This window comes from Leuresthes tenuis, unplaced genomic scaffold (genome assembly GCF_036924035.1).
Source record: "Leuresthes tenuis unplaced genomic scaffold, fLeuTen1.0.hap1 SCAF_35, whole genome shotgun sequence".
Taxonomy (NCBI): domain Eukaryota; kingdom Metazoa; phylum Chordata; class Actinopteri; order Atheriniformes; family Atherinopsidae; genus Leuresthes; species Leuresthes tenuis.
In genome coordinates, this window is record NW_027325389.1 from 973,136 (window position 1) to 993,899 (window position 20,764).

Consider the following 20,764-nt stretch of genomic DNA (forward strand, 5'->3'; position numbering starts at 1 on the left):
TAAAGAAGAACTGCAGATATAAAGAAGAACTGCGGATATAAAGAAGAACTGCAGATATAAAGAAGAACTGCAGATATAAAGAAGAACTGCAGATATAAAGAAGAACTGCAGATATAAAGAAGAACTGCGGATATAAAGAAGAACTGCAGATATAAAGAAGAACTGCGGATATAAAGAAGAACTGCGGATATAAAGAAGAACTGCAGATATAAAGAATAACTGTAGATATAAAGAAGAACTGCAGATCTAAAGAAGAACTGCGGATATAAAGAAGAACTGCAGATATAAAGAAGAACTGCAGATATAAAGAATAACTGTAGATATAAAGAAGAACTGCAGATATAAAGAAGAACTGCAGATATAAAGAAGAACTGAGGATATAAAGAAGAACTGCAGATATAAAGAAGAACTGCGGATATAATGAAGAACTGCGGATATAAAGAAGAACTGCAGATATAAAGAAGAACTGCAGATCTAAAGAAGAACTGCAGATATAAAGAAGAACTGCAGATATAAAGAAGAACTGCAGATATAAAGAAGAACTGAGGATATAAAGAAGAACTGCAGATCTAAAGAAGAACTGCAGATCTAAAGAAGAACTGCAGATATAAAGAAGAACTGCAGATATAAAGAAGAACTGCAGATATAAAGAAGAACTGCAGATCTAAAGAAGAACTGCAGATATAAAGAAGAACTGCAGATATAAAGAAGAACTGCAGATATAAAGAAGAACTGCAGATATAAAGAAGAACTGTGGATATAAAGAAGAACTGTAGATATAAAGAAGAACTGCAGATATAAAGAAGAACTGAGGATATAAAGAAGAACTGCAGATATAAAGAAGAACTGCAGATATAAAGAAGAACTGCAGATATAAAGAAGAACTGCTGATATAAAGAAGAACTGTAGATATAAAGAAGAACTGCAGATATAAAGAAGAACTGAGGATATAAAGAAGAACTGCAGATCTAAAGAAGAACTGCAGATATAAAGAAGAACTGAGGATATAAAGAAGAACTGCGGATATAAAGAAGAACTGCGGATATAAAGAATAACTGCGGATATAAAGAAGAACTGCGGATATAAAGAAGAACTGCAGATATAAAGAAGAACTGCGGATATAAAGAAGAACTGAGGATATAAAGAAGAACTGCAGATATAAAGAATAACTGCGGATATAAAGAAGAACTGCGGATATAAAGAAGAACTGCAGATATAAAGAAGAACTGCAGATATAAAGAAGAACTGAGGATATAAAGAAGAACTGCGGATATAAAGAAGAACTGCAGATATAAAGAATAACTGCGGATATAAAGAAGAACTGCGGATATAAAGAAGAACTGCAGATATAAAGAAGAACTGCGGATATAAAGAAGAACTGCGGATATAAAGAATAACTGCGGATATAAAGAAGAACTGCAGATATAAAGAAGAACTGCAGATATAAAGAAGAACTGCAGATATAAAGAAGAACTGCAGATATAAAGAAGAACTGTAGATATAAAGAAGAACTGCAGATATAAAGAAGAACTGCAGATATAAAGAAGAACTGCAGATCTAAAGAAGAACTGCAGATATAAAGAAGAACTGCAGATATAAAGAAGAACTGTAGATATAAAGAAGAACTGCAGATATAAAGAAGAACTGTAGATATAAAGAAGAACTGTAGATATAAAGAAGAACTGCAGATATAAAGAAGAACTGCAGATATAAAGAAGAACTGTGGATATAAAGAAGAACTGCAGATATAAAGAAGAACTGTAGATATAAAGAAGAACTGCAGATATAAAGAAGAACTGTAGATATAAAGAAGAACTGCGGATATAAAGAAGAACTGCAGATATAAAGAAGAACTGCAGATATAAAGAAGAACTGCAGATATAAAGAAGAACTGCAGATCTAAAGAAGAACTGCAGATATAAAGAAGAACTGTAGATATAAAGAAGAACTGCAGATATAAAGAAGAACTGCAGATATAAAGAAGAACTGCAGATATAAAGAACTGCAGATATAAAGAATAACTGTAGATATAAAGAAGAACTGCAGATATAAAGAAGAACTGCGGATATAAAGAAGAACTGCGGATATAAAGAAGAACTGCAGATCTAAAGAAGAACTGCAGATATAAAGAAGAACTGCGGATATAAAGAAGAACTGTAGATATAAAGAAGAACTGCAGATATAAAGAAGAACTGCGGATATAAAGAAGAACTGCAGATATAAAGAAGAACTGCAGATATAAAGAAGAACTGCAGATATAAAGAAGAACTGCGGATATAAAGAAGAACTGCAGATATAAAGAAGAACTGCGGATATAAAGAAGAACTGAGGATATAAAGAAGAACTGCAGATATAAAGAAGAACTGCAGATATAAAGAAGAACTGCAGATATAAAGAAGAACTGCAGATATAAAGAAGAACTGTAGATATAAAGAAGAACTGCAGATATAAAGAAGAACTGCAGATATAAAGAAGAACTGCGGATATAAAGAAGAACTGCAGATATAAAGAAGAACTGCGGATATAAAGAAGAACTGCGGAAATAAAGAAGAACTGCGGATATAAAGAAGAACTGCAGATATAAAGAAGAACTGCAGATATAAAGAAGAACTGCGGATATAAAGAAGAACTGCAGATATAAAGAAGAACTGCGGATATAAAGAAGAACTGCGGAAATAAAGAAGAACTGCGGATATAAAGAAGAACTGCAGATATAAAGAAGAACTGCGGATATAAAGAAGAACTGAGGATATAAAGAAGAACTGCAGATATAAAGAAGAACTGCAGATATAAAGAAGAACTGCAGATATAAAGAAGAACTGCAGATATAAAGAAGAACTGCAGATATAAAGAAGAACTGCAGATATAAAGAAGAACTGCAGATATAAAGAAGAACTGCGGATATAAAGAAGAACTGCAGATATAAAGAAGAACTGCGGATATAAAGAAGAACTGCGGAAATAAAGAAGAACTGCGGATATAAAGAAGAACTGCAGATATAAAGAAGAACTGAGGATATAAAGAAGAACTGCAGATATAAAGAAGAACTGCAGATATAAAGAAGAACTGCAGATATAAAGAAGAACTGCAGATATAAAGAAGAACTGCGGATATAAAGAAGAACTGTGGAAATAAAGAAGAACTGCGGATATAAAGAAGAACTGCGGATATAAAGAAGAACTGCAGATATAAAGAAGAACTGCAGATATAAAGAAGAACTGCAGATATAAAGAAGAACTGCAGATATAAAGAAGAACTGCGGATATAAAGAAGAACTGTGGAAATAAAGAAGAACTGCGGATATAAAGAAGAACTGCGGATATAAAGAAGAACTGCGGATATAAAGAAGAACTGCGGATATAAAGAAGAACTGCGGATATAAAGAAGAACTGCAGATATAAAGAAGAACTGCAGATATAAAGAAGAACTGCAGATATAAAGAAGAACTGTAGATATAAAGAAGAACTGCGGATATAAAGAAGAACTGTGGAAATAAAGAAGAACTGCGGATATAAAGAAGAACTGCGGATATAAAGAAGAACTGCAGATATAAAGAAGAACTGCAGATATAAAGAAGAACTGCGGATATAAAGAAGAACTGCGGATATAAAGAAGAACTGTGGAAATAAAGAAGAACTGCGGATATAAAGAAGAACTGCGGATATAAAGAAGAACTGCAGATATAAAGAAGAACTGCGGATATAAAGAAGAACTGTGGAAATAAAGAAGAACTGTGGAAATAAAGAAGAACTGTGGAAATAAAGAAGAACTGCGGATATAAAGAAGAACTGCGGATATAAAGAAGAACTGTGGAAATAAAGAAGAACTGCGGATATAAAGAAGAACTGAGGATATAAAGAAGAACTGCAGATATAAAGAAGAACTGCGGATATAAAGAAGAACTGCGGATATAAAGAAGAACTGCGGATATAAAGAAGAACTGCAGATATAAAGAAGAACTGCAGATATAAAGAAGAACTGCGGATATAAAGAAGAACTGCGGATATAAAGAAGAACTGTGGAAATAAAGAAGAACTGCGGATATAAAGAAGAACTGCAGATATAAAGAAGAACTGCAGATATAAAGAAGAACTGCAGATATAAAGAAGAACTGCAGATATAAAGAAGAACTGCAGATATAAAGAAGAACTGCAGATATAAAGAAGAACTGCAGATATAAAGAAGAACTGCAGATATAAAGAAGAACTGCGGATATAAAGAAGAACTGCGGATATAAAGAAGAACTGCGGATATAAAGAAGAACTGCAGATATAAAGAAGAACTGAGGATATAAAGAAGAACTGCAGATATAAAGAAGAACTGCAGATATAAAGAAGAACTGCAGATATAAAGAAGAACTGCAGATATAAAGAAGAACTGTGGAAATAAAGAAGAACTGCGGATATAAAGAAGAACTGAGGATATAAAGAAGAACTGCGGAAATAAAGAACTGCGGATATAAAGAAGAACTGTGGATATAAAGAAGAACTGAGGATATAAAGAAGAACTGCAGATATAAAGAAGAACTGCAGATATAAAGAAGAACTGCAGATATAAAGAAGAACTGCAGATATAAAGAACTGCGGATATAAAGAAGAACTGTGGAAATAAAGAAGAACTGTAGATATAAAGAAGAACTGCGGATATAAAGAACTGCGGATATAAAGAAGAACTGTGGAAATAAAGAAGAACTGTAGATATAAAGAAGAACTGCGGATATAAAGAACTGCGGATATAAAGAAGAACTGTGGATATAAAGAAGAACTGAGGATATAAAGAAGAACTGCGGATATAAAGAAGAACTGAGGATATAAAGAAGAACTGTGGAAATAAAGAAGAACTGTAGATATAAAGAAGAACTGCGGATATAAAGAACTGCGGATATAAAGAAGAACTGTGGATATAAAGAAGAACTGAGGATATAAAGAAGAACTGCAGATATAAAGAAGAACTGCAGATATAAAGAAGAACTGCAGATATAAAGAAGAACTGCAGATATAAAGAAGAACTGCAGATATAAAGAAGAACTGCGGATATAAAGAAGAACTGCAGATATAAAGAAGAACTGTAGATATAAAGAAGAACTGCGGATATAAAGAAGAACTGCGGATATAAAGAAGAACTGTAGATATAAAGAAGAACTGAGGATATAAAGAAGAACTGCAGATATAAAGAAGAACTGCAGATATAAAGAAGAACTGCAGATATAAAGAAGAACTGCAGATATAAAGAAGAACTGCAGATATAAAGAAGAACTGCAGATATAAAGAAGAACTGCAGATATAAAGAAGAACTGCAGATATAAAGAAGAACTGCGGATATAAAGAAGAACTGAGGATATAAAGAAGAACTGCAGATATAAAGAAGAACTGCAGATATAAAGAAGAACTGCAGATATAAAGAAGAACTGCAGATATAAAGAAGAACTGCGGATATAAAGAAGAACTGCAGATATAAAGAAGAACTGCAGATATAAAGAAGAACTGCGGATATAAAGAAGAACTGCGGATATAAAGAAGAACTGAGGATATAAAGAAGAACTGCAGATATAAAGAAGAACTGCAGATATAAAGAAGAACTGCAGATATAAAGAAGAACTGCAGATATAAAGAAGAACTGCAGATATAAAGAAGAACTGCAGATATAAAGAAGAACTGCAGATATAAAGAAGAACTGCAGATATAAAGAAGAACTGCGGATATAAAGAAGAACTGCAGATATAAAGAAGAACTGCAGATATAAAGAAGAACTGCGGATATAAAGAAGAACTGTGGAAATAAAGAAGAACTGCGGATATAAAGAAGAACTGCAGATATAAAGAAGAACTGCAGATATAAAGAAGAACTGAGGATATAAAGAAGAACTGCAGATATAAAGAAGAACTGCGGATATAAAGAAGAACTGTGGAAATAAAGAAGAACTGCGGATATAAAGAAGAACTGCAGATATAAAGAAGAACTGAGGATATAAAGAAGAACTGCAGATATAAAGAAGAACTGCAGATATAAAGAAGAACTGCAGATATAAAGAAGAACTGCGGATATAAAGAAGAACTGCGGATATAAAGAAGAACTGCGGATATAAAGAAGAACTGTGGAAATAAAGAAGAACTGCGGATATAAAGAAGAACTGCAGATATAAAGAAGAACTGCGGATATAAAGAAGAACTGCAGATATAAAGAAGAACTGCGGATATAAAGAAGAACTGCGGATATAAAGAAGAACTGTGGAAATAAAGAAGAACTGCGGATATAAAGAAGAACTGCAGATATAAAGAAGAACTGCAGATATAAAGAAGAACTGCAGATATAAAGAAGAACTGCGGATATAAAGAAGAACTGCGGATATAAAGAAGAACTGCAGATATAAAGAAGAACTGCAGATATAAAGAAGAACTGCGGATATAAAGAAGAACTGCTGATATAAAGAAGAACTGCAGATATAAAGAAGAACTGCAGATATAAAGAAGAACTGCGGATATAAAGAAGAACTGTGGAAATAAAGAAGAACTGCGGATATAAAGAAGAACTGCAGATATAAAGAAGAACTGCAGATATAAAGAAGAACTGCGGATATAAAGAAGAACTGTGGAAATAAAGAAGAACTGCAGATATAAAGAAGAACTGCGGATATAAAGAAGAACTGCAGATATAAAGAAGAACTGCGGATATAAAGAAGAACTGCTGATATAAAGAAGAACTGCAGATATAAAGAAGAACTGCGGATATAAAGAAGAACTGTGGAAATAAAGAAGAACTGTGGAAATAAAGAAGAACTGAGGATATAAAGAAGAACTGTGGAAATAAAGAAGAACTGCGGATATAAAGAAGAACTGCAGATATAAAGAAGAACTGCAGATATAAAGAAGAACTGCGGATATAAAGAAGAACTGCAGATATAAAGAAGAACTGCAGATATAAAGAAGAACTGTGGATATAAAGAAGAACTGCGGATATAAAGAAGAACTGTGGAAATAAAGAAGAACTGCGGATATAAAGAAGAACTGCAGATATAAAGAAGAACTGCAGATATAAAGAAGAACTGCGGATATAAAGAAGAACTGTGGAAATAAAGAAGAACTGCAGATATAAAGAAGAACTGCGGATATAAAGAAGAACTGCTGATATAAAGAAGAACTGCAGATATAAAGAAGAACTGCAGATATAAAGAAGAACTGCGGATATAAAGAAGAACTGCTGATATAAAGAAGAACTGCAGATATAAAGAAGAACTGCGGATATAAAGAAGAACTGTGGAAATAAAGAAGAACTGTGGAAATAAAGAAGAACTGAGGATATAAAGAAGAACTGTGGAAATAAAGAAGAACTGCGGATATAAAGAAGAACTGCAGATATAAAGAAGAACTGCAGATATAAAGAAGAACTGCGGATATAAAGAAGAACTGCAGATATAAAGAAGAACTGCAGATATAAAGAAGAACTGTGGATATAAAGAAGAACTGCGGATATAAAGAAGAACTGTGGAAATAAAGAAGAACTGCGGATATAAAGAAGAACTGCTGATTGATCTGATCCACAGTCACATGGAGGCTGATCAGAATGAAATGGTTTGAATTAAAGGACATTAGACCAGGCATCATTAACCTTATAAATCCATGTTTTTTACACATCTCTTCTGTTCTCATCGGCGTGGACAAATGAAGCGCTGTGAAGGGGAAACTGTTGACAAGGAAGCGCCCAAGAACTCTTTCATTTAAAGGCTTTATTTGTTGCTTTTTCCTCTGCTTTTGTCGAGCCGCATATTTGAACTGAAAGGTCGAGGAGCTCCAATAACTAGAATTAAATGCTGGCTGATGGCTGTTTAACTGCCGGATCTCAGTGTTTAAAGGTCAGTGACGTCCAATCAGATGCTCTCATCTCTTCCACCTGTTTATGGCGTCATATTCTGTCACTTCTGGACGAAAAGCAGCAAAAATCCTGCTCTTTAACACAAACAGCTAACCGGCCAATCGCACGGCAGCAGGTGGAACCTGCTGAGGTTCAAACCGAGCATCAGAATGGGGAAGGACGGGGATTTAAGGGACTTTGAATGTGGCTGTTGGTGCCAGGCGGGCTGGTCTGAGTATGTCAGAACCATCTCTGGGTTTACAGAGAACATATATATAATATATAATATCCAGTGAAAACGCCTCGTTGGTGTGAGGTCAGAGGAGAACGGGCCGACTGGTCCAGATGAAGGACTGCAGAACACCATCTCTGAAGGCCCTGGGGGTATTTTCTCTGCACACTTTGGGCCCCTCGGTACCAGCTGCACCCACCTGAGTACTGATGCTGACCCCCTCCACGCCTTTATGAGCCCATCTTCTGACGGCTGCAGCCCGTCACAGAGCTCATCTCACCTGAAACTGGCTGAACACGAGGAGTTCTGAGCGGCGTCCCGTCAGCAGATCTCAGTCCAGCAGGGCAGCTTTGGGGAGGGAGACTCCCACCATCGCTCTGCAGCGGCTGCATGATGTCGTCATGCCAACATGGAGCTGAATCTCTGAGGAATGTTTCCAGCACCTTGCTGAAAGAATGAAGCCAAAAGAGGTCCAACCTTTCACTGGCGAGGTGCAGCTGGTAAAGTGGCCGGTGAGTGGATATTTTTACAGGATTACTGAGCCCCGACTCGGCTGAACACAGGACCCAGACGTCCTGCTTTAAGGCGTTCATCCTGAATGCCACGACAGAAATAACTAAATAAATCCATGTTCATGAGCACAAGCACAAAGTTTGCCCTGTTCTGGGCTCGTGGGAAAGTTGGTTTAATGGAAAAACGTGCAAGAACAATAAAAGAGAAGCGTATGAAAGTAGTAAGACTTATTAAAGTGTAGAACTGGAGTGTTGGAACATGTGTTTTAATCCAGTGTGGAAAACAGCGGAGCTCCTTGGGTCTGGTTCTGGCCTTTAGATTCTCACGTTCAGGCTGAATTCTCCAGGCACAGATAAATCAGGTCTCAGCCGCTCCTCAGCGGTTTCCGAGGCGTTTCTTTACAAAGCCGCATGCTGTCGGTTGTGAGATTTCACGCGGTTCTCGCTGTTTGAAACTGAAACAACAAGCTTTCCCGTTCGTGGCTGAACACACAAACATCGGATCTCAGATTGTGGAGACGTGGGGTTCAGAAACTTCAGCCGAGCTCACGCTGGTGAGGTCACAGAGGAGCAGTAGAAACACTGAGAATACACCAGAAAGGTCTGTTAGGACCCCAGCTCGGCAGATCTCACCCAACGCTGCACTTTGAATCCTAACAAGAACCATATTTAAAGCTGAAGCTGTTCGGGTTAAGCAGCGAGCCGAGGGCGTGTGCACGAGCTGTAACGTTAGCACGAGACCATGATGGCGCCTCTGCGTGGATAAAAGAGTGAGCGAGTGTTTTATATATGAGAGAATGACACACTCGCCTGTACTTTTACCATCTGATGAGTTGTTTTAACCCAGAATGACACAGAAAGGGCCCAAAAGGAACATGTTAGACAATCCAAACCGGAAAAACTGCTCCGGCAAACAGGAATGTTTCAAGGAATATCATAAACTCATTATCTCTGGTCCAAAATAACCCTGAAGGACAAACAGAAGTCAGAGAAACATCTGTGCACAGCAGGGTTGAAGCCAAAAATCAGCACCAAACGGCTGAAATCTGAACCCTGAGGCATGAAATTGGGATTCTGTGGTAAAGATATCTGCATGAGCTCAGAAATACTTCAGAAAACCACTCAGTGAGCACAGTTCATCTCTGCTTCCACTCAGTTTAATCGCTGATGTGCAAACAAAAGCTGATGCTCGAGGTCAGATAAATCAAAATAAAAGATGTTTCTGGGGAATAACGGACGCCACGTCCACTGGAGAGAAGAGGAGGGGCAACATCTGGCTTGTGATGAGTGCACATCTGTGACAGCAGCTTGTTTCTGCCTCTTACCTGAAGAGCCGGTTCCAGCTTGGTGACAGTTCAGGAGGTTTAACGTGAGAGAAGTAGTGAGGGTGCACAAACTTAACCTCCCATCGGTTACAAATCTGTTCTGCAGGGGTGTGCGTTTGTCCCCGAGCTGCTTTCAGGGTGTTTGTCCTCAGATTATCTCAGGAAACCAATGTCCAGCGCGCTGTAGCAGCTTCCCGGGTCAGTCCAAAACATTTTTCTGACCGGCATCGATCTCCTCAGTTCCCAGACACGGTTGGTCAAATAAGAGCTGATGCAACCCGGTGGCAAACATACGTCTGCCTCAGCATGCCATCAAATATTAACCCAGCTCATATGTCCAAGAAAGTTATTCAATCCTCTCCGTTTCTACCTTTAATATTTTGTCTTTGTGCTTTTCGGTGATTTGCAGCCCATCACCTTTGGTTTTATGCACGTTTTCCAGAGTCTGAACCTGGTTTTCTTCTTTTTTGGGGGGGAAACAGCAGTTTATTTGAGCTGAAAGCATCATCAAAGCAACAATAAGAGCTGAAGAGATAGATTTTATTCTAAACTTGGGTCAACACCAGATGCTTAAAGTGGCCGCAGATAAAATAATGTGTGATTTATATTTATGAGACTAAACTTGATCTGTCGTTGCTTTTCTCACAAACTGTTTTTTATGCTCAAACTAAATTAGCATCAAGTTTATAGATTTTTAGAAATGACAGATGATGGAACGACTTTTAGTGCTTTAACAGCAGAAGAAGTCTAAATAAGTGGAGATGTGGAGCAGCTTTTACCACCAGCAGAGGGCGGTGTGGTAACTTTATTCACTCTTTAGTGTCCTCAGAGGACTCAGGCTGCTTCTTCTTCTTCTTTTTATGTTTTAAGTTGCACAATGATTTCATCAGTCCAAGAAAAACAAACTTTCCCTTTTAAAATTCTCTGAATTTTTGCTCTGGAAACTTTTTGAACAAATGGTGTTTTGACTCATTTAAACTTATGAAACGTTCTTCCTTTCATGCTGGAAATCTTAGAGAAATAAAGAGCTTTTAAGCTCCTTTTTAGGCTGCATGGCTGAGCAGAAACTAGCTCCTCTGAAGGACTTCCACCCCTAGATGTCTCTGTGCACCAGACAGCAGATAAACACCCCTGTGCCTCACATCATCACATCATAATTCCTCCTCTCTGCTGGGCGGTGCTGGAGCTCGCAGCCTGGATTTAAAGCAGCATTCAGCGGGGCTGTGAGTGATGAGACCACCGGAGGAAGAGAGGGGCTCTTTCCACACCTTGATGTTTACTTTTCCTGTCAGCTTGTTTCCACAAAGGCATCGAGGACCCCGGCTGCTTGGGTCAGAGGAGCTGCAGCTGCAGGGAGGGCTGCATTCTCACCTCAACACCTCCCTCTGGGGTGGAGACATCCAGCAGCTGTGGGCATGTTGCACCCCTCATTCCATTTATTTCCACCAACACTTCTTATAAAACTGGAGTCAGTTACTCCAAACCACGGTGCACCTGTTTGGTTCATTTTCCAACTTCTTTAAAACCTCGGTGGGCATTTAGCAGCGAGAGGGAAGATTTCTGCTCATGGATGAGCCCAAACATGGAGATAAGCGCAGAGAGAGGCTTGCATACATACATGAGCTTCATCTGCTTCCTGGATGTTCAGCTTTACGGCCGGTTCTGACTGTTTATCATCCAACTGCAGACTGATCCGTTCTTCCTGCTTTCTGGTGGTTGAACAGCTGCTCCAGAAACAAAAGCTCAAGCTGGGCTTGAATGATGTTCATCTGCAAACAAAAGGTCAGGCTGGAGAAGCAGAGGAGGTGAGAAGAGGAGGAGGGCATGCATTCAGCAGGGGAGCAGCAGGAGGTCTGTGGGGGCTGGGTTCAGAGTCCCTGTGGAGCTGGGAAGTTTCCCTCCAATGATGCTGGAGTTGCCTCGTCACAATTTAAAATCAGATTTAATTCCAGGGCAACGATGTTCTTTTCAGAGGAGATAAACTGTTACCGTGGTGACAGCGTTCAGTCGTATTTAAAGTGAAAACACGTCCCCTGCAGGCTCCCTCTCAGCCATCTCCCATCAGATACTCTCACTTCCTCTCCTCTATTCAAAATGAGTCAGCCATTAACTGCATTGTTTTCAGCAGAGACCCTTTCAGCCCAAACTGACCGGACAGATGTTTAATCTAACACTTTGAAATGCAGATGACTGTTGACAAAGGTGTGCCTTTTCCAGCTCTGGAGAGCAGGTGAGCAGGACCGTGAATGTTTGACCATTCGGCTTTCAGAGCCCGGTTTTAATCAGCTGTTCGGCCCGAAGGCTGTTCCTGCTAACGCTACTGTTACCTTTCACATCTGCTCCACTTTTCCAGTCAGAGAGCTTCCTCCCAGTGTCATCTGTTATGGGATCAAACCCCCAGATCCCTTGGCTGGAAACAGTTTTGGGGCTCTGCAAGTAGCTGAAAATAGCAGGTAGTCACTCATCTAACTGCAGGTTCTTTCTTCTGATTATTTCGTGGTCTATTAATACTCACAGAGAGACATCTTGTGCCTAAACAAGTTTCTAAGTAACCTCACTGCCCTCCTTCCAGATGTTTTAACAGCTGGGATCACTGTGTCATTGCTCCGGACCCACCGCTGACTCTTCGTGGGGGGATGGTTAAGTGAGGTGAGTATGTGAAGGTGGGGGGTCCGAAGCACGAAGCAGGAGGAACATCTGTCATTAACGCCTTGCTTGGCAGAACTGAGTCGGACTCAGAAAGAAACGATCCAAGCAAAAATACCTGAGATTAGAGGTAAAAAGATAAAACACTAACACAGAGTCGGTGGACTTCAGTCTGCCAGAGTCTACTGGCACAGTTATGGTTAAAGCTCGATTGTTCCATTTGACTGGATCCATGTAACAGTGCAAAGTAGCTGTTAGCCAGGCTCCCCCATAAGAACTCTACCTGCTGCAGTTCAGGTGCTAACCAGGTGCTAACCTCTCCGATCTCTACCTGCTGCAGTTCAGGTGCTAACCTCTCCGATCTCTACCTGCTGCGGTCCAGGTGCTAACCAGGTGCTAACCTCTCCGATCTCTACCTGCTGCGGTCCAGGTGCTAACCTCTCCGATCTCTACCTGCTGCAGTTCAGGTGCTAACCTCTCCGATCTCTACCTGCTGCAGTTCAGGTGCTAACCAGGTGCTAACCTCTCCGATCTCTACCTGCTGCAGTTCAGGTGCTAACCCCTCCGATCTCTACCTGCTGCAGTTCAGGTGCTAACCAGGTGCTAACCCCTCCGATCTCTACCTGCTGCAGTTCAGGTGCTAACCAGGTGCTAACCTCTCCGATCTCTACCTGCTGCGGTCCAGGTGCTAACCTCTCCGATCTCTACCTGCTGCGGTCCAGGTGCTAACCTCTCCGATCTCTACCTGCTGCAGTTCAGGTGCTAACCTCTCCGATCTCTACCTGCTGCAGTTCAGGTGCTAACCAGGTGCTAACCTCTCCGATCTCTACCTGCTGCGGTTCAGGTGCTAACCCCTCCGATCTCTACCTGCTGCAGTTCAGGTGCTAACCAGGTGCTAACCTCTCCGATCTCTACCTGCTGCAGTTCAGGTGCTAACCCCTCCGATCTCTACCTGCTGCAGTTCAGGTGCTAACCAGGTGCTAACCTCTCCGATCTCTACCTGCTGCAGTTCAGGTGCTAACCTCTCCGATCTCTACCTGCTGCAGTTCAGGTGCTAACCAGGTGCTAACCTCTCCGATCTCTACCTGCTGCAGTTCAGGTGCTAACCCCTCCGATCTCTACCTGCTGCAGTTCAGGTGCTAACCAGGTGCTAACCCCTCCGATCTCTACCTGCTGCAGTTCAGGTGCTAACCTCTCCGATCTCTACCTGCTGCAGTTCAGGTGCTAACCAGGTGCTAACCTCTCCGATCTCTACCTGCTGCAGTTCAGGTGCTAACCAGGTGCTAACCTCTCCGATCTCTACCTGCTGCAGTTCAGGTGCTAACCTCTCCGATCTCTACCTGCTGCAGTTCAGGTGCTAACCTCTCCGATCTCTACCTGCTGCAGTTCAGGTGCTAACCTCTCCGATCTCTACCTGCTGCAGTTCAGGTGCTAACCAGGTGCTAACCCCTCCGATCTCTACCTGCTGCGGTTCAGGTGCTAACCCCTCCGATCTCTACCTGCTGCAGTTCAGGTGCTAACCCCTCCGATCTCTACCTGCTGCGGTTCAGGTGCTAACCCCTCCGATCTCTACCTGCTGCAGTTCAGGTGCTAACCAGGTGCTAACCTCTCCGATCTCTACCTGCTGCGGTTCAGGTGCTAACCTCTCCGATCTCTACCTGCTGCGGTTCAGGTGCTAACCCCTCCGATCTCTACCTGCTGCAGTTCAGGTGCTAACCAGGTGCTAACCTCTCCGATCTCTACCTGCTGCAGTTCAGGTGCTAACCTCTCCGATCTCTACCTGCTGCAGTTCAGGTGCTAACCCCTCCGATCTCTACCTGCTGCAGTTCAGGTGCTAACCAGGTGCTAACCTCTCCGATCTCTACCTGCTGCAGTTCAGGTGCTAACCTCTCCGATCTCTACCTGCTGCGGTTCAGGTGCTAACCTCTCCGATCTCTACCTGCTGCGGTTCAGGTGCTAACCAGGTGCTAACCTCTCCGATCTCTACCTGCTGCAGTTCAGGTGCTAACCAGGTGCTAACCTCTCCGATCTCTACCTGCTGCGGTTCAGGTGCTAACCTCTCCGATCTCTACCTGCTGCGGTTCAGGTGCTAACCAGGTGCTAACCTCTCCGATCTCTACCTGCTGCGGTTCAGGTGCTAACCCCTCCGATCTCTACCTGCTGCAGTTCAGGTGCTAACCAGGTGCTAACCTCTCCGATCTCTACCTGCTGCGGTTCAGGTGCTAACCTCTCCGATCTCTACCTGCTGCGGTTCAGGTGCTAACCCCTCCGATCTCTACCTGCTGCAGTTCAGGTGCTAACCAGGTGCTAACCTCTCCGATCTCTACCTGCTGCAGTTCAGGTGCTAACCCCTCCGATCTCTACCTGCTGCAGTTCAGGTGCTAACCAGGTGCTAACCTCTCCGATCTCTACCTGCTGCAGTTCAGGTGCTAACCTCTCCGATCTCTACCTGCTGCGGTTCAGGTGCTAACCTCTCCGATCTCTACCTGCTGCAGTTCAGGTGCTAACCAGGTGCTAACCTCTCCGATCTCTACCTGCTGCGGTTCAGGTGCTAACCTCTCCGATCTCTACCTGCTGCGGTTCAGGTGCTAACCAGGTGCTAACCTCTCCGATCTCTACCTGCTGCGGTTCAGGTGCTAACCTCTCTGATCTCTACCTGCTGCAGTTCAGGTGCTAACCTCTCTGATCTCTACCTGCTGCAGTTCAGGTGCTAACCTCTCCGATCTCTACCTGCTGCAGTTCAGGTGCTAACCCCTCCGATCTCTACCTGCTGCAGTTCAGGTGCTAACCAGGTGCTAACCCCTCCGATCTCTACCTGCTGCAGTTCAGGTGCTAACCTCTCCGATCTCTACCTGCTGCAGTTCAGGTGCTAACCAGGTGCTAACCTCTCCGATCTCTACCTGCTGCAGTTCAGGTGCTAACCAGGTGCTAACCTCTCCGATCTCTACCTGCTGCAGTTCAGGTGCTAACCTCTCCGATCTCTACCTGCTGCAGTTCAGGTGCTAACCTCTCCGATCTCTACCTGCTGCAGTTCAGGTGCTAACCTCTCCGATCTCTACCTGCTGCAGTTCAGGTGCTAACCAGGTGCTAACCCCTCCGATCTCTACCTGCTGCGGTTCAGGTGCTAACCCCTCCGATCTCTACCTGCTGCAGTTCAGGTGCTAACCCCTCCGATCTCTACCTGCTGCGGTTCAGGTGCTAACCCCTCCGATCTCTACCTGCTGCAGTTCAGGTGCTAACCAGGTGCTAACCTCTCCGATCTCTACCTGCTGCGGTTCAGGTGCTAACCTCTCCGATCTCTACCTGCTGCGGTTCAGGTGCTAACCCCTCCGATCTCTACCTGCTGCAGTTCAGGTGCTAACCAGGTGCTAACCTCTCCGATCTCTACCTGCTGCAGTTCAGGTGCTAACCTCTCCGATCTCTACCTGCTGCAGTTCAGGTGCTAACCCCTCCGATCTCTACCTGCTGCAGTTCAGGTGCTAACCAGGTGCTAACCTCTCCGATCTCTACCTGCTGCAGTTCAGGTGCTAACCTCTCCGATCTCTACCTGCTGCGGTTCAGGTGCTAACCTCTCCGATCTCTACCTGCTGCGGTTCAGGTGCTAACCAGGTGCTAACCTCTCCGATCTCTACCTGCTGCAGTTCAGGTGCTAACCAGGTGCTAACCTCTCCGATCTCTACCTGCTGCGGTTCAGGTGCTAACCTCTCCGATCTCTACCTGCTGCGGTTCAGGTGCTAACCAGGTGCTAACCTCTCCGATCTCTACCTGCTGCGGTTCAGGTGCTAACCCCTCCGATCTCTACCTGCTGCAGTTCAGGTGCTAACCAGGTGCTAACCTCTCCGATCTCTACCTGCTGCGGTTCAGGTGCTAACCTCTCCGATCTCTACCTGCTGCGGTTCAGGTGCTAACCCCTCCGATCTCTACCTGCTGCAGTTCAGGTGCTAACCAGGTGCTAACCTCTCCGATCTCTACCTGCTGCAGTTCAGGTGCTAACCTCTCCGATCTCTACCTGCTGCAGTTCAGGTGCTAACCCCTCCGATCTCTACCTGCTGCAGTTCAGGTGCTAACCAGGTGCTAACCTCTCCGATCTCTACCTGCTGCAGTTCAGGTGCTAACCTCTCCGATCTCTACCTGCTGCGGTTCAGGTGCTAACCTCTCCGATCTCTACCTGCTGCAGTTCAGGTGCTAACCAGGTGCTAACCTCTCCGATCTCTACCTGCTGCGGTTCAGGTGCTAACCTCTCCGATCTCTACCTGCTGCGGTTCAGGTGCTAACCTCTCTGATCTCTACCTGCTGCAGTTCAGGTGCTAACCTCTCTGATCTCTACCTGCTGCAGTTCAGGTGCTAACCTCTCCGATCTCTACCTGCTGCAGTTCAGGTGCTAACCAGGTGCTAACCAGGTGCTGACACATCCATCGTGTTAGCACCTGAACACGATGGATGTGTCAGCACAGGAAAGGAGTTCTTCTCTTTCAACAATCTCTAAAAAGAACTTTAAAAGGAGAAAACACTCGTAGCCCGAGTAAAGCTCCAGCAGTGCCTGAGATACAAATATGTAGCTCTGATCTGTAGGTTTAGATAAATGCACACATAATCTGTAGTAGAGCTCAGGCAGCTATGTACTGTACACAGCTTCTGTCTTTAAGCTCTAACCCTACTAATCAACATTAAGTATGCTTTGACCACATAAAAGTATCTAAAAACAAATGTTTTTGAAAAACTATAAAGATTTGAATCAGATTCCAGGTGTCATAAAACACAGGCTTTGTGTCTTTAATCACATCTTGTCCTCTCTACACCACATTTAACACCATATTTACACCAAAAGCAGCATGTTTAGGCAGGTTTGAATGAATGAAACAATGAATTTCCCCCTCAGGGGATTAGTAAAGTATTTCTGATTCTGGTTCCCCGTTACCAGTAGCAGCACGTTTACCCTCTGAGTTAAAAACTGGAGAACATTGTAGCGAGAGATTGCAGTACAGTTGTGGGGGTCAGGGTTGAATGTTACAGGCTGTGGTCGGCCACAGTTCACGATAAGCAGCTTTATGAGATAATTAGGCCAGTTTGTATTGTTTTTCTCGTCTCCATGTGAGAAGCTATGGTTGGTTAAGGTGTTTCTGAACAGAGAAAAGTCAGCTGTGCTTAGTTATAATCAGGGTGCCCTGTGATGGGCCGGCTGGGACAGATCTGGATGGATATGATCAGAGTTGGCTGTAGATGTGTTTGTGGACACTTGGAATAAGCATCTGAAGCAGGTTGAACCCTTTATCGTGTCTCTGTATATTCTGTTGAGGTGAAACACTCGTATATCCTAATTAAGCTGAGCTGCAGGTTCTCTTGTGAAGTGAATTTCAGTTCTGGGGAAAGTTCAAAAGATTAATTTAGCAGTTAAATTAGATATCGAGCTGAATCGTCTGCATTTCGCTCAGTGTACCCAAGAACTGGATAAAAAAATCTAATCATGGATAACAAATTGAGGACAAGCATATTAGCAACAACTGGAGCTCAGGGGAAGATAATTACAATCAATACCAACAGCCCAAAGTCCTCCACGTCCTTGAACCTGAATGCTTCTGATTTTTACCGTTTCAATAACTGGAATTGATGCCAATAATGGTTCCGTGTTCGGGTCAAAACTTCCCTTCACACTGGTGTCAAGAGCAAGACAATAAGTTCAGGGTTAGGAACTTGCTCAAAGGCGAAACTGCTGTGCTGTGAGAGCCGGGCAGAACGATGGGGAGAAAGGACGCATGTTGGCAGATCATACAGCCATCAGTCTGGGCCTCCATGCCAGAATCAGACGTCCCATTAATTATAAGAGGCAGGCATCCCAACTGTGCTCCACACACTGCCTCATTTATTTCCACTGACCTGTTCACACAGTAGACATTTTGTTTTGGGCTCTGAGACTTGTAATTGGTGGTGGCCACACAACGCAGACCTTTACATGGGCCACTTTGGAGGCTCTCAGCCACCCGTCAACATCAGGCTCACACAGGCCGGGCTCCACAACACATGCACTGTTCTGACACCTAAATGCTCCTGTGTTGGGCAGCAGCAGCACAGGTCTGCACCTGAAATGCAGCATCGCATGCATCCCAAGCTGCAGATAAACACCGACTGTGGGATTTTACACTGCCTCCATCTAATTAAGCTCAATATTCAGAAGAGAAGTAAAACGATGCAACAGGCAGTTCATTACGGACCTAAAAACCCAAACTAGTTGACAAAGGAATCAGCACAACATGTTAATACAGTTTATTTGGTTCAAAGGACGACCTTCGCTTTAGTTTTAGGCCTCAAAAACAGTTGCCTGCCATGGATGTAAATGTTAAGGAGGGCTGTAGACGTGATCCAAAGCCTGGAAGGTGGAGCTGTAGGACTACAGCTGAGAGACAATGTGAAAGTGTGTGCATGTGGAGGTGTTCCTGAGGGTTTGGACACCTGCAGCCATCTCCGTCTTCTACCGAGCTGTTCTGGGGTCCGGCTGCAGTAAAAAGTTACCGTTCATCTTCCTCACTTATTCTCTGACGTGCACAACCAGCAGACCTGGTGCTGCGCTAACGAACGGCTAACGAACGCCTAACGAACGCCTAACGAACGGCTAACGAACGGCTAACGAACGGCTAACGAACGGGTAACGAACGGCTAACGAACGGCTATCGAACAGCTAACGAACGGCTAACGAACGGCTAACGAACGGCTAACGAACGACTAACGAACGGCTAACGAACAGCTAACGAACGGCTAACGAACGGCTAACGAACGGCTAAGGAACGGCTAACGAACAGCTAACGAACGGCTAACGAACAGGTAACGAACGGCTAACGAACGGCTAACGAACAGCTAACGAACGGCTAACGAACAGGTAACGAACGGCTAACGAACGGCTAACGAACAGGTAACGAACGCCTAACGAACAGCTAACGAATGGCTAACGAACAGCTAACGAACGCCTAACGAAGAGCTAACGAACGCCTAACGGACAGCTAACGAACGGCTAACGAACAGCTAACGAACGGCTAACGAACGGCTAACGAACGGCTAACGAACAGCTAACGAACGGCTAACGACTTCACCTGCGATACACCCCACAGGTGGCAGATTTTATTCGCTGCGGAGAGCATCTTTACGGGAAGCAAAGCATCTCCTTCTGTTCTTTCCAGGGAAATGGAAGAGGTCAGGGAAGGACCCGCAGAACATCAGGAACATTGATACCGAATCCAGCTTTGGTTTGAACTCACTTTTTAAAGGAACGTGAAGCAGGAAATATTTTCTGTATTAGTCTTCAGATGGTTTGGAGCACATGTGGGCCGCAGTCATACCTTTCCTCTGCTTCTCTCTTCTGTATGTTGTTTCTGGCAAAGAGGGATACCTGCAGCTAAGCATGCTGGGTAGGCTCTTTCCAACACTGTTACTATTCTGAGGATAATGTCTGGCGGTTAGCCATGCGCAGCATTAGCAGCTCAGAGAGCCCTCTGCCAACATCTGTATGTGCTTCAGGCTCAGAAGAGGCTCTGGCAGCTTTAATACACTGACGGATGAACTTCGCAGGTCCACATGCCTCCAAACTAACTGGAGATGGGGCGGGGGTGCAGAGCAGGGTACGGGAGGTGTTTCACGGCCAGAAAAACATCTATCATGCAGGCGCCGCTGTGACCAAACACATAAGCAGTGGCTAGAAAATATGATTTCACCAGGAGAGGAATGCGTGCGCAGAGTAGCTGTGCAAGGCAAGACGGGATCAGTGGAGGCAGCCGGCTGAAGAGCTCCGAGGTCCTCAGAGGAGGACAGAAGAACTGAAGGAAGACAAAGTCAAATTACAGGCAGCCAGATTTCTCCTCTTTGGCCCCCGGAGTAAACGACTTGTCGAGCAGGGGGAGGTGTTGTTGCTCTCTGGTGTTGGTTTCCCGCTGGAGGCCTCGGCAAAGAAGAGCATGAGGAAGCAATCAGTCCATCGATGAGTAGGCCTGCTGGGACCGACTAATCCCCCCCCCCCGCTCTCCAAAATCCCCCAGGACTCTGCAGAGGTTCAATCAATCACTACAAGAAGGCTTGGTGAGCCAGACATGCCGCTCCTGCCCCACATTCCTGTTTGTGTTTGTTTTCCTCCTCGCTGAGCGGTTTCTGACCGATTCTTTCAGGAGAAGTGAGTTATTATCAGATCTGCTGGGACGTCTCACCCTGAGCTCGGTCATT